The sequence below is a fragment of the Phyllobates terribilis genome, unplaced genomic scaffold (genome assembly GCF_046119375.1).
Source record: "Phyllobates terribilis strain yellow unplaced genomic scaffold, ASM4611937v1 Scaffold_13__5_contigs__length_258822181, whole genome shotgun sequence".
NCBI classification, from domain to species: Eukaryota; Metazoa; Chordata; class Amphibia; order Anura; family Dendrobatidae; genus Phyllobates; species Phyllobates terribilis.
Window position 1 is genome coordinate 110,139,161 of NW_027362773.1, and position 13,427 is coordinate 110,152,587.

General features: G+C 52.3%; 1 protein-coding gene and 1 non-coding gene across 3 annotated transcripts in view; one reads left to right on the plus strand and one right to left on the minus strand.

The window, feature by feature from the left end:
- Positions 1-7,128: 7,128 nt before the first annotated feature.
- TRNAA-AGC (transfer RNA alanine (anticodon AGC)) lies at positions 7,129-7,201 on the minus strand. Its single transcript has one exon. It is a non-coding gene; the product is annotated as a tRNA-Ala (tRNA).
- A 92-nt stretch (positions 7,202-7,293) lies between these two features.
- LOC141173869 (uncharacterized) overlaps positions 7,294-13,427 on the plus strand; it is a 59,579-nt gene continuing 53,445 nt past the window's right edge. For both annotated transcript variants that reach the window (XM_073658389.1, XM_073658390.1), the window contains exon 1: positions 7,294-7,449. The gene's annotated coding sequence lies outside the window, so the exon portion shown is untranslated. The remainder of the gene's footprint in view (positions 7,450-13,427) is intronic.

Consider the following 13,427-nt stretch of genomic DNA (forward strand, 5'->3'; position numbering starts at 1 on the left):
CTGAGCTCTCCCTCTGTCCTTTCTTCAGCCGTCCCCACCAGTGATTCACCTAGGTCCAGCTCCCTCGGGCCTTCTGTTGGGACACCCTTGGCCCTGGGTTCCCTGACCCTTCATGTGGTGTGCCTTCGGGGTGAATGTGATGGGTGACCGTGGCAAACGCTGCCCACGGTCTCCGGTCTCTGGCTGGGGTGTGTTTTCTGCCCCCACCAGCTTGGGATCCGGTACCCTGTGCCGACTCCTCACCCAGTGCTTTAATTTGGGTTCTTGGGTCCTCTCTGTTTTCCCCTCTGGGTACTCCTTCTCTTCTCCTCTCTCACTCTGGGCCTCTCTCTTGCTGCAGGCTGACTTCCTCTCTGCTTGCTGTCTGCTCCTCTGCAGCTGTCTTGTTCTCTGCATCTGACTGACTCTCTGCGTCTGACCCTGATTCTAGTTGGTGCCCACCTTATATACACCCTCTATGTGTGAGCTCAGGTGACCAGCACCCAATGAGCTCCTATCTTTACCCAGGCTGCTCCCCCTATCTGCCCCTACACTACATGGGATGTACCACCCCCCTCCCACTCCAGCCAGGAACAGACTCGGTCGTACCTGCACATTTCTAAGTGGGAGTACCGTCGGCCTGTTCCTCGGAAATGGGATGTATGTAGTGCATGCAGCCTACCGAGCTCAGTTCCACACTCCATCCTTACCCGGGAGTGGAATATCACACCTCTGGGTTGAGGTGCAATACCCCTGCAGCAGCCGAATCCTCAGGGTGCTACATTCCCCCCTGGTAAATCACAGCACGTCCTCGGGCTGTAAAGACATAAATAACACCAAAACATACAAAATTTTTCATATAAACATATAAAACATATAAAACATTATATATATAAAACTTTTTTATATAAACATTCTCGTAGACTTCTCTTGTCTCTGGTTCCTCCTCCGGACACTGTGCACCGTGTGTCCGGGAAAAGTGCGACAGTCTCTTAGAAAATCTGGTTTTCTATAAAACCGGTAGGGGGCGCTTTAGGACGCGCAACTATATACAGGGAAAGTTGGCCGCTCTCAGTCCTCGGCCAGGTAGAGGGAAGGGAATGGCTGCTCACAGTCCTCAGCCTGTAGGATGAAGGGGTTAACGGGTAACAGTTCACTGGTCCCAACGGGGACTATTTTAGCAGCAACAGTTTCAGTTTCTTTATACCCCCATGGGGTAACTTATTTACAGCACCTGCTCTGCCGCACTCAACGGCGTCTTCCTCCTGCTCTTTGAACTTCAGACCCGTCCGGGTCCTCTTGCTCCTCCTCCTCGCACCGCAACTCCTCCTCCGTCAGGCGGTGTACGTGGAGGGCGTAAGGTCCTTTGGCACACTTGTGCCGGGTAAAGGTGACCTCATCTCCGATGTAGAGGTCACGACCTCTGTGCCCCTCCGGCAGATGGGACTCCACGTCTCTGCGCGTGACAAAGACGTCGCCGTGGGTGTTGTTGTCTCGAATGAAGCCCCACCCGTGCTGCTGGTTAAACTTGATGACAGTCCCGGTGGTACGGGGACTGTGCGCTGCACGGGGGTCCCTCCTGGTCCGGCTCTTTTGCTCGGCGCTCCTTATTTGGGCCTGTTGTTCCCGGACCCGCCTCTCTCTCCGCTCCCTCGCGAACTCCTCGAGCTGCTGTCGGCAACACTCGGCGCGGTCTGCTGCAGCTGCCCTAGTTTCCTGAGTGAACCCCATTAGATCTTCTCCAGTGGGGTCCCACTCAAACTGCGCTTCCGCTAGCGGGGGCGAGATCCGTGCCACGGGCTTTGGAGCCGGAATCAGGGGTTCATCCAGGGGTCTTAGTCTCTGCTGCCGTTCCAGCTCATGGTATCCTTCGGGCCAGATGAAGGGCCGCCCGTCCGGCCATGTGAGCTGGCTGAACAAGTCCTTCCCCAGGTGTGGCACCCTTGGTATTGCGGGCGCGGGCGCGGTGGTGGTGGCGCCCGGGTTGCCCAGGCCTTGCGGCCAGGCCTGGGGCACCTGGAAGGTGAAGGGCACCGTTAGGACGGCGGCGCCCTGGGCTACCTGGCCTTGCGGCCAGGCCGGAGGCTCCGCGGAGGTAGGGGGCGCTGTTGGTGATGCGGCGCCCGGGGGTACTAGGCCTTGCGACCAGGCTGGTGGTATTTCCTGCTTTGTCACGCTCCGGGTCGAGGCGCGTGACGTCACAGGGGTCGCTGCGGCGGCTTCCGGTCGGGGCCTAGTCCATAGCGGTGACGTGGCGGCTACGGGCACAGCAGGGGGACTTTCGGGCTCTGCGACGGGGAGCTGGGGCAGGTGAGCGGTGTCACGGCTTGGGGTATAGGCGTCCCCTTTACCTGCCTCCATGCGTTCGGCTCCCTCCTCGGCGCCGTCTCCGGCCTTGGGTCCTCCCGCGCCATCCTCAGAGGCGGTCTGCTTCCTCTTCCAGGGTAGCGTGCTCCGTTGACTGGTCTCTGCTTGCTGGGCCATCTCCCGGCTCCACTCCGCCAGTATCTCGCGCTGTACCCGGGCCATCCTCCGTGCGAGGCCCTCCAGGGCAGTCTGTGCACACTCCCGGTCTCGGGGGAGCTGCGCTAAGATCTCCGCTAGACCTAGCGGGGTTGTGGACTCTAGCAGGCTCCTGACCATCGGGTCGGTGCTGCTCTGCTCTGCTCTCGGCAGGCTCCTGGCCAGCGGGCCGGTGCTGCTCTGCCCTCCTTCCTCGGTCTCTAGCAGACTCCTGGCCAGCGGGCCGGTGCTGTTCTGCTTTCTCTCCATCTCCGGGTGAGCTTTTCTGCTGCTCCTCTCCAGGCTTCCTGCCTCCGGGTGCGCTCGCTCCAGACTGCTCCAAGCGACACCCATCTTTTCTCTTCTCTTTCGTCTCCTCCCACTTAGAGGGCGGTCCCGGGGCAACTCGGTGACTGTCAGCTCCAGGGGTAGTTCTTTCACGCTGACAGACACCTCCAGCATCACAGTCTCTGTTGGTGGGGGCGGTTTCCACTTTTGGCGCCATTTTCTGTCCCGGCCCACGATGGGAGGTGGCCTCTTGTCCTCCTTTGGCACGCCCATAATGGCGTCCGCTGCTCTTCCAAGGCGGGAAATCTGCGGTTTTGGCGGGAAGCGTCGCCCAGTGGCGGGAAACTCTGCAGATGGCGGGAACAAGCTGGAAATGGCGGACAATCGGCGGGAAACGACTGGTGATGGAGTCCGATGGCGTGGACCCTCCGGAACCGGCGGGAGACTTCTTTCTGAGGTAAACTTGCACTTTTCTTCAGGCACGCAGTACCCGGTTGTTGTGGGCACGTAATCCTGCCGACTACGCCAAAGTTGACGCACCCCCTGGGACATATTCCTTTTTGAGGGGAATACCCGGCACCGGATCAGATGGGGGGTTGTAGTCTCCGAGCGGCTGTGACCCGGCCCCGTGCCCAGGGCGTCAAGCTCAGTGTTATGTGGCAGCTTTACAGATGTTACTAAAGTTCTTTTGTGTCGACTACGCCACCCGTTGTGATGCGGTCACTGTGGCCGCCGCTGCAGCAGGGTCCGCTGAGGCTGATGGTGGATGCGCAGCTTGGTGGGATCACCCCCAACGGGAGGGGTATAGCCTCAGAGGGGACAGGCGCAGAGGATGGGGGTTGTGGTGGTGCGGTGCAGCCGACAATGAAGACAGACTCGGGTTGTGCAGTTAAGGGTGTTTACTTACTGCAGATGTTGTACTGGTCACTCCAGCTGCTAGTGACCACCCGAGCCGTGCTGCGTCCACCAGGTCCTGGATCCAGCCAACCCCCAAACAAGTCCGGAGCGTGGCCCTGAGCTCTCCCTCTGTCCTTTCTTCAGCCGTCCCCACCAGTGATTCACCTAGGTCCAGCTCCCTCGGGCCTTCTGTTGGGACACCCTTGGCCCTGGGTTCCCTGACCCTTCATGTGGTGTGCCTTCGGGGTGAATGTGATGGGTGACCGTGGCAAACGCTGCCCACGGTCTCCGGTCTCTGGCTGGGGTGTGTTTTCTGCCCCCACCAGCTTGGGATCCGGTACCCTGTGCCGACTCCTCACCCAGTGCTTTAATTTGGGTTCTTGGGTCCTCTCTGTTTTCCCCTCTGGGTACTCCTTCTCTTCTCCTCTCTCACTCTGGGCCTCTCTCTTGCTGCAGGCTGACTTCCTCTCTGCTTGCTGTCTGCTCCTCTGCAGCTGTCTTGTTCTCTGCATCTGACTGACTCTCTGCGTCTGACCCTGATTCTAGTTGGTGCCCACCTTATATACACCCTCTATGTGTGAGCTCAGGTGACCAGCACCCAATGAGCTCCTATCTTTACCCAGGCTGCTCCCCCTATCTGCCCCTACACTACATGGGATGTACCACCCCCCTCCCACTCCAGCCAGGAACAGACTCGGTCGTACCTGCACATTTCTAAGTGGGAGTACCGTCGGCCTGTTCCTCGGAAATGGGATGTATGTAGTGCATGCAGCCTACCGAGCTCAGTTCCACACTCCATCCTTACCCGGGAGTGGAATATCACACCTCTGGGTTGAGGTGCAATACCCCTGCAGCAGCCGAATCCTCAGGGTGCTACACATCTCCCCCCCCACACACACATGTGCATCTCCCATCTCCCCCCCACACACACACACATGTGCATCTCCCATCTCCCCCCACACACACATGTGCATCTCCCATCTCCCCCCACACACACATGTGCATCTCCCATCTCCCCCCACACACACATGTGCATCTCCCATCTCCCCCCACACACACATGTGCATCTCCCATCTCCCCCCCACACACACATGTGCATCTCCCATCTCCTCCCACACACACATGTGCATCTCCCATCTCCTCCCACACACACATGTGCATCTCCCATCCCCCCCCACACACATGTGCATCTCCCATCCCCCCCCACACACACATGTGCATCTCCCATCTCCCCCCCACACACACACGTGCATCTCCCATCTCCCCCCCACACACACACGTGCATCTCCCATCTCCCCCCCCCACACACACATGTGCATCTCCCATCTCCCCCCCCCACACACACATGTGCATCTCCCATCTCCCCCCCCACACACATGTGCATCTCCCATCTCCCCCCCCACACATGTGCATCTCCCATCTCCCCCCACACACACATGTGCATCTCCCATCCCCCCCCACACACACACATGTGCATCTCCCATCTCCCCCCCCACACACACACATGTGCATCTCCCATCTCCCCCCCCCCACACACACATGTGCATCTCCCATCTCCCCCCCCCACACACACATGTGCATCTCCCATCTCCCCCCACACACACACACATGTGCATCTCCCATCTCCCCCCCACACACACACACACACATGTGCATCTCCCATCTCCCCCCCCCACACACACACACATGTGCATCTCCCATCTCCCCCCCCCCACACATGTGCATCTCCCATCTCCCCCCCACACACACACACACACACATGTGCATCTCCCATCTCCCCCCCCACACACACACACATGTGCATCTCCCATCTCCCCCCCCCACACACACACATGTGCATCTCCCATCTCCCCCCCCCCACACACACACATGTGCATCTCCCATCTCCCCCCCTCACACACACACACACACACACACATGTGCATCTCCCATCTCCCCCCCCCCACACACACACACACACACATGTGCATCTCCCATCTCCCCCCCACACACACACATGTGCATCTCCCATCTCTCCACTCCTAGTTAATTGTATTTTAAAAAAAAAAAAACTTGTTATACTTACCCCCATGCGATCCCTGCAGAATCCTGGCGCTCGTCCAAATCGCTGACAGCAGGTTCTCCTGACTTCCGGCCATGTGACGGCACCGTCACATGACCGGAAGTCAGGGGAATCATGAAGGCGCTGCTGCAACAGTGCAGCTCAGCGCTGAAATGTCCCGGACCCGGCGCATAGCATGGGGCCGGGGGCCCCATGAGGAGAGAGACGCACAAGAGGGGGGCCCCCGAGGGGGCCCCTACTGGCCGGGCCCCATACTGGAGTCAGGACAGTTATAACCTGATGGCGGCCCTGCTGGAGGGGCCCCCTCTCCCTCGGGGCCCCCGTTCAATGAACCGGCTGCACGGGCGGTAGCTCCGCCCCTGGTCTGCTGAACCGTGTATCTAATCCTATCCTGTGATACTGTCTGCTGAGCCGTGTATCTAATCCCATCATGTGTGATACTGTCTGCTGAGCCGTGTATCTAATCTATCATGTGTGATACTGCCTGCTGAGCTGCGTGACTGTTTGCCCGTTTAAAGGGGTCGTCCAGGCTTGGGGCACAATTCTGCCATCACTCTAGTTGCCTGCAGACTTGTATCCTGTGTAGTGCTCGCTGTCAGGATTCTCTGGCTCTGGGACCAGTGGGTTCGTGGCTGCAAATATGCGAATTGCATACATGCGGTCACATGCCAACTAGTCGTGCGCAGCCTCACTCAATACAAGTGTATTGAGCAAAGCTGGACACGTCTAGTCGGAATGTGGCCGGAAGTATGCAAATCGCATATTTGTAGTCACATGACCACCTGAACAACCCTTTAAATGTCAATCCCCGAATGCGACCTATAAATGGATCATCTGCTCCGACGCCTCCCGCAATTAAAAAAAAAAAAAAAAAAAAAAAGCAAAATAAAAACGAACGGATCTGGTTTCGTCACATCTGCATCAAAGTCTGGTCGGATGGTGACACAAATCATTTTTAATTAAATCAATTTAATTTTTAAAAAAACCTGTACAAGTTCGGTATTGCTGCCATCTTACTGACCTGAGGAATCATTGCCGGATTATTTTTTCCTACATGATGACGGCTGCTATAAAAATTACAATTTTTTTTTTTTTTTTTTTTTTTTTAGAATTTCACCCTATTTTTTTATTCAAAACTACAAAAAATAAAAAAAAAACTTGTACATTAAAGATGAACATAAAAAAACGAATTGTAAAAAAAATGGCCCTGGAGAGAAAAGGGTTAAAGAGACCCTTTTAATTATTAACTGGGTAACTGATCACTGGGAAATCTTCAATATTGTTGTTATAAAAGAGCCTGGTCACGAGTCTTTTGTCTTTATATCAGGACACATTGTGATTTTCTTGCATTAAAATGGTAAAATTTGAAATGTGGGAAAAAAAACAAACGCAAAACTTCTTGGAGAATGCGGGCATCGATCCCGCTACCTCTCGCATGCTAAGCGAGCGCTCTACCATTTGAGCTAATTCCCCTGCTGTTTAGGCGAGGTGCGCTTAGTAACAGGAGGGTGATCCTAGCAACCAATCGGAAACCATCTGTCCCCGTGCAGGGATGTGCTGTGCGCATGCTCGAATGTGACTGGCAGCTGCGGGGGCGTGGCTTCGTGTCGGTGCTGAGCGCTGTCGGGCGCTGCTCCCTCTCAGCTGTAGCGGCGCCCGGAGGAGGTGGAGGATGCGAGCGGCGGAGCCCGGTGTCCATCTCTGTGACCGGGAGTAAGGAGGTAGGAGCGGGGCCGGTGATCCATCCTGTGCTATCGCTGCGCTCCTATATATAGCGCTGTGTGTGACAAATGAGGGGCTAACAATGGCTCAGTCCTGGGATTGTGTCCATCCCCTGCTGTATATATTGTATGGGAGCCTCAGGGCCCGGTGCTGTCACATCTACCGGCAGGTACAAGGTGCTGACCCCGCGTCACATTCACTATTACATGCGCCATATTGTGCCGCATTCCGCCGCGCCGTCTGAACATGCGTCTAAAAGCGGCAGACAAACTTTATAACATCTTGCAACACTTTGGTGCAACTCAAAAGACATTGTCCTGTTACCTGGAGGCGAGGGCTAGTGATGGAGGTAGCGGGGATGGCAGGACGACCCTCAGCTGTGACGACCCTCTACGGTGTCGCCCGATACGTGGTCCTTGGACGCAGCGCAGATGGGTTTTATCGTATTCAGGATGTGAATGAGGATGTGGTATCAGGTTCCTGCAGGTGGGCAGAAATGTGACCAGCGCACAACGCGGTTTTCAGTCATTTTTTATTTTATTTTGTGGTTTATATCACCAGTCATCCATGGCAGGAACGCCTGAAATGTACCCGATCAGGTACCACAGCCGCAGTGCGCTCTGCTCAGATACCCATTGTGCGGCTGAATGGTTTTTGGCCCCGTCCTGCCTCGTTCGCTGAGGGGCGCCTGTTTTCGATTTTGCACTTTGCTTTGTGAACCAATCAATTAACGCTTTACTTGGTAGCGTAACGTTGCTGCACGGCACTAGACATTGTTGCTGCGCCTCCTCCGCACGGCGCTAGGCGTTGTGGCTGCGCCTCCTCCGCACGGCGCTAGGCGTTGTGGCTGCGCCTCCTCCGCACGGCGCTAGGCGTTGTGGCTGCGCCTCCTCCGCACGGCGCTAGGCGTTGTGGCTGCGCCTCCTCCGCACGGCGCTAGGCGTTGTGGCTGCGCCTCCTCCGCACGGCGCTAGGCGTTGTGGCTGCGCCTGCTCCGCACGGCGCTAGGCGTTGTGGCTGCGCCTCCTCCGCACGGCGCTAGGCGTTGTGGCTGCGCCTCCTCCGCACGGCGCTAGGCGTTGTGGCTGCGCCTCCTCCGCACGGCGCTAGGCGTTGTGGCTGCGCCTGCTCCGCACGGCGCTAGGCGTTGTGGCTGCGCCTGCTCCGCACGGCGCTAGGCGTTGTGGCTGCGCCTGCTCCGCACGGCGCTAGGCGTTGTGGCTGCGCCTGCTCCGCAGGGCGCTAGGCGTTGTGGCTGCGCCTGCTCCGCACGGCGCTAGGCGTTGTGGCTGCGCCTGCTCCGCACGGCGCTAGGCGTTGTGGCTGCGCCTGCTCCGCACGGCGCTAGGCGTTGTGGCTGCGCCTGCTCCGCACGGCGCTAGGCGTTGTGGCTGCGCCCCCTCCCACCGTGCGGCTCTAGCCAGTGCAGCTGCGTCTCATCCTCCGTCCGGTATAAGTATGGACGTCAATGCCCTCACAGGCCCCGGGTCTCCTAATTTATTTTGCCTCGATTTCAAAATACTGTGGTAAAAAAAAAAAAAGCAACATGCAAACTTTCTCTTATGATTTCTTTTGATTTACAACTCTCAGGTCACCAAGCGCAGCAGCACTGGTGTCGCTGCCATCTTTTCAGCGCTCCTCCGCTCAGTCAGTTATTTCTACAGGGGAAAAAATGACATTTTACCTGCAAGACAGAGTAAATCTGCAAGAAATCGTAACGGCCCCAAAGTTTTGCAGGCGAAACGCTATATGATTATGCCGCTAAAAAATGCAGCGAAACACAGGCCATCACGGACCCTCCATGTGAACGCAGGCTGAAGTTTGCTTTTGGTTTGCTCTGGCGCGCTCTCCCGTCTGAGAAGCTGAAGCTGGGATTTTTTTTTTATGTGTTTTCTTTTTTTTTTTTACATTTGTAACATGTTTAAGGCCAAATTTGCACATGTTTCATCAGAGAGAACAAATTGGAAACAAATTTGTAGCAGCAGATTTCTTCCCATATTTATTTGGAGCCTTTGCATGCCACATGTACCGGAGTTATTAAAAGGGATTTCCAGCCAATTATTTATTCGCTTATACTCTTCATATTTGCAAAGGTTTTTTTGTTGTTTTTGCTCTTTGTAATCTGACCTGTGGTGCGTGTTTGAAATCCGCAACATCTCTAGAGAAATTGACTTATGTGTGAAATGTCCCCATAGAACTGCATTAGATGCAGAAAATCCGCAGGTAAAAAACGCTTGTAATCCGCACACGACTGTGTTAATAAAGTTTTGCCAAAGCCAAATTTCAGAAAGTGCCAAAGGCTATGTGCCCACGGTGCAGATAATGCTCTGGATTTTTTCCTGAGTGTTTCTGCATCTTCCTGGCAGAAAAAACGCATGTGGATTGTACATGCGGATTGTACATGCGGATTGTACATGCGGATTGTACATGCGTTTTTCCTGCCAGGGACATGCGGAAATGAAGCGTTCTTCACATGCATTTCCGCATGCGGGTTGTGATTTTAGCATCACTTGGAAAGTGCTTGACAACTTGGTCACACTATATAAATCCATGCAAAAGGCATGGATTTATATTGTGTGACCAAGTTAGTTAAAAAAAAGAATGAAAATGGTAAAAAATTAAAAAAAAAAACCATATACTCACCTTCCGATGGCCCCCGGTCTCCTTCTCCGGTGCGTCCGGTCTTCCCGGTGTCTCGCGGTTGTGTAAAAGGACCTTCCATGACGTCATTTAGTCATGTGACAGGTCACGCAACCACCGACGTCAGCAGTCGCATGACCCGTCACATGACTAAATGATGTCATGGCAGGTCATTTTAGACCATCACGAGCTGCCAGGGAGCCAGGACGCATCACTATGGAGACCGGGGGCCATCAGAAGGTGAGTATAATGTATATTTTTTATTTTAATACTTTTTTTTTTTTACAGGTACTATGGTACCCGGGTCTAGATGAGTCTCCTCTTCTCCAGACCCGGGTACCATCCGCACATTGAATCGCATAATATCCGCATGTGCACATGTAGTCATGCAGATATTAAGCGTTTCAATGCAAGTCAATGGCAAAAACGCAAAATAATTGGTAGTGCTGTGGATTTTTCCGCAATGATAATCCGCAGCGGAAATTTCCGCACCATGTACACAGCACATGCGGATTATCATTGGAGAACATTGCAGACCTTCTACCAAGCGTTTTTTAAGTGTTTCTGCAACGAAATTGCCGCTGCGGAAACGCTTAAAAAACGCATCGTGGGCACACAGCCTAAAACAAAGCCACTTTATTTAAAACATGACACCAAAAAGAGACAAAAAAGTGCAAGTAACAAGTAAAAAGCGTGATGAAAAAGCGCAAGTAACCTAAAACCGAAAATCTGCAACATCAAAAACGTTTTATTTCAGTTGCTTCTTTTGACTTTTTTTTTTTTTTTTTTTATGGAAGATATCTTTTTTTTTTTTCTGGCATTTTCGGCACTTTTTTGAAAAAAAAATAAAAATAAAAAGAAGCCCCGGCGTCATCTTGACATCTCGCTAACCTTGCCATCGACTCCTACCGTAAGGTATTGCCTGTCTTCCCGGCAGGAATTACCAGAAGAGTGGATGGGCCACTTCTTTTAAACACTTGGCATCTTTTAAAAGACATTGAAAAGCCTGAACATATGACCGGCGAGTCGTTTTCCCATACAAATTAATAGGGCCATTCTTTTGGTGCTTTTTCCGCCATTTTTCTGAGTCGACCCACTTAAATACATCAGAAAAAAAGACACTGTTTGAACATACCCTTTAAAAGGACCCCAATTGGTTAAAAATAATCACATAAATGATACTCTCAGTCATCCCCAGTTCTGACACCTACACGGTCCCGCTAGTCTGTGCTTCCAGGTCCCGACCCGCTGGAAATGTCTGCTCAGCCAATCACCCAGGGACTTGGGGAGGGTAAGTTATAATTTCCTTCATTTTGCCTTTTTTTTTTTTTTTAACCACTTGAAGCCCTTTTAAGAATATATTTTTTCAGCTGGAAAATCCCTTTAAGTAGTCAACAAGAAACCTTTTAATATATCAGAGCTGAGAAATCTTTCTCCTTTTACCACTTATCTGATACTTCTCCACTTTCTTTACCTCCTGAACTCATCATTCACTCTGGGGGAAAAAAACACCCATATAAACAGCAAAATAATCTATTTTGGTCAAAACAAGGTGAACTGCCAGATCACTGAGGGATCAGGTTACAGCTGACTATTGAAGTCTACAGAGAGCAAAAGGAAAATCACGATGGTGGTGTCCAGACACTATCAAGGAGGAACGGTGGACTTGTATTACCTGAAGAAGGAGTGGATCCAACTCCGAAACGCATTGTTTTAAAGCTTTTTAAAATAAATCCGATCCTTTACACTTGGTCCACCGTTCTTACTTGGCGGCACCTGGACACCACCACCGCAATTTTCCTCCCGCGCCTTGATTCTCTCTTCCACCCCCTGGATGTGAGTGCATCGGCCTTCCATATTTTGGCTATATATCTACATCAGAGTTGTGCCACTCACAACTAATCCAGGTGAGCGACATACATCCTGCCATCCTGTCAATCACTCTGTGGTTATTGCACAGGGAGCGCTCCTTCTTTCTCTTTTTTTTCTTAGAGCGCTAAAGGGGAAAAAAGCAGAGAGTGAGAGGCATTGACACACACCTTTTTAGTAATTTTCTCTCGCTCAATGCTGGATTCACAGCTACACTGCTCATTAATGATGTCTCCCATGCTACATTCAAAAGGAGAACCAGATTCCCTCTTTTCTGTGTGGGCAGTGGACTGGAGACATCATAGCAGTTACTATTGACCCAATAGCTCAGCGACAACTGAAATTTGGAGATAGTCTGCAGAGGGGAAAACTGTAAAAAAAAATGTAGTATGCAAGTCATATAGTGGCCAGAAATGGTGTTATTCTCCATGTACACCCATGATTTTTTTTTCAGATCAGTAAGTCGGCTGATCAAGGCAGGTTTACACAGATCAATAGAAAGGAAATTCAGTGAGCGGACTATCAAGAGGAGAAGGATGATCAGAACCCCGGCTGTTCTTCTCATGCCCAATAGTGTCGTATAAATCAACGTAACGTCACAAGTGGTTTTATAGAACGACCTTCGTTTACGAAGTGTCGTCTCGTGTAGTATCCCACCTAAGATAGGACGTACTAAAATAGAGAAGACTGAAAGGCGGTCATATTAATAGTACTTACTAGCTACTAAATAAAGAGCAGCTTGTCCAAAGGTTGAGCTGATGTTTTGCAAGTAGCTGGGACCCTCGTCTTGAGAACATTCGAGGTTTGAGCCCTCACTTCCCCCAGAGTAAGTGGCTGAAGTCAGAATACTCCTGTAACAAATCCTTATATTTTGCCATGCGGATCTCAATGTCTCATTATATTTCTCTAAAGCCCCTAAAACAATTGTATATAACTTTAACTTTATAGGGTAAGGACAATTTTGGGGGCATCAAACTGGCACCTAACTAGGGCTATGAATTGAGTAAGAAATGCGTCCCGGAGAGTTCACACAACCGGTAAATGCCCAACTACCGCAACCTACCTTATTCATATGTGTTAATATTAAAGGGGTTATCCACTAAACAAACAACCCCTCAATTACTATACTCCTCCATGTAAAATAAAACCATCCTTTACACATCTCTGGCGCCCTTCCAGCTAAGTCGGCGCCCTTCCAGCTAAGTCGGCGCCCTTCCAGCTAAGTCGGCGCCCTTCCAGCTAAGGCGGCGCTCTAGGAGACCTGGCGTAGACGGTAAGTAAAAGCTGCTTTTATTTTATTTTACATGGGGGGAATATAGTAATTGAGGAGGGATTGTCCGGGACAGTGGACAACCACTTGAAATGCCATTTACCTGCAGTTTACCTGTATCTGCAGGTAAATTGTGTTTCTAGGGGTGACAGGATCCCTTTAAATGCTACATTTGCCTAAGTTACAAATTATGACACT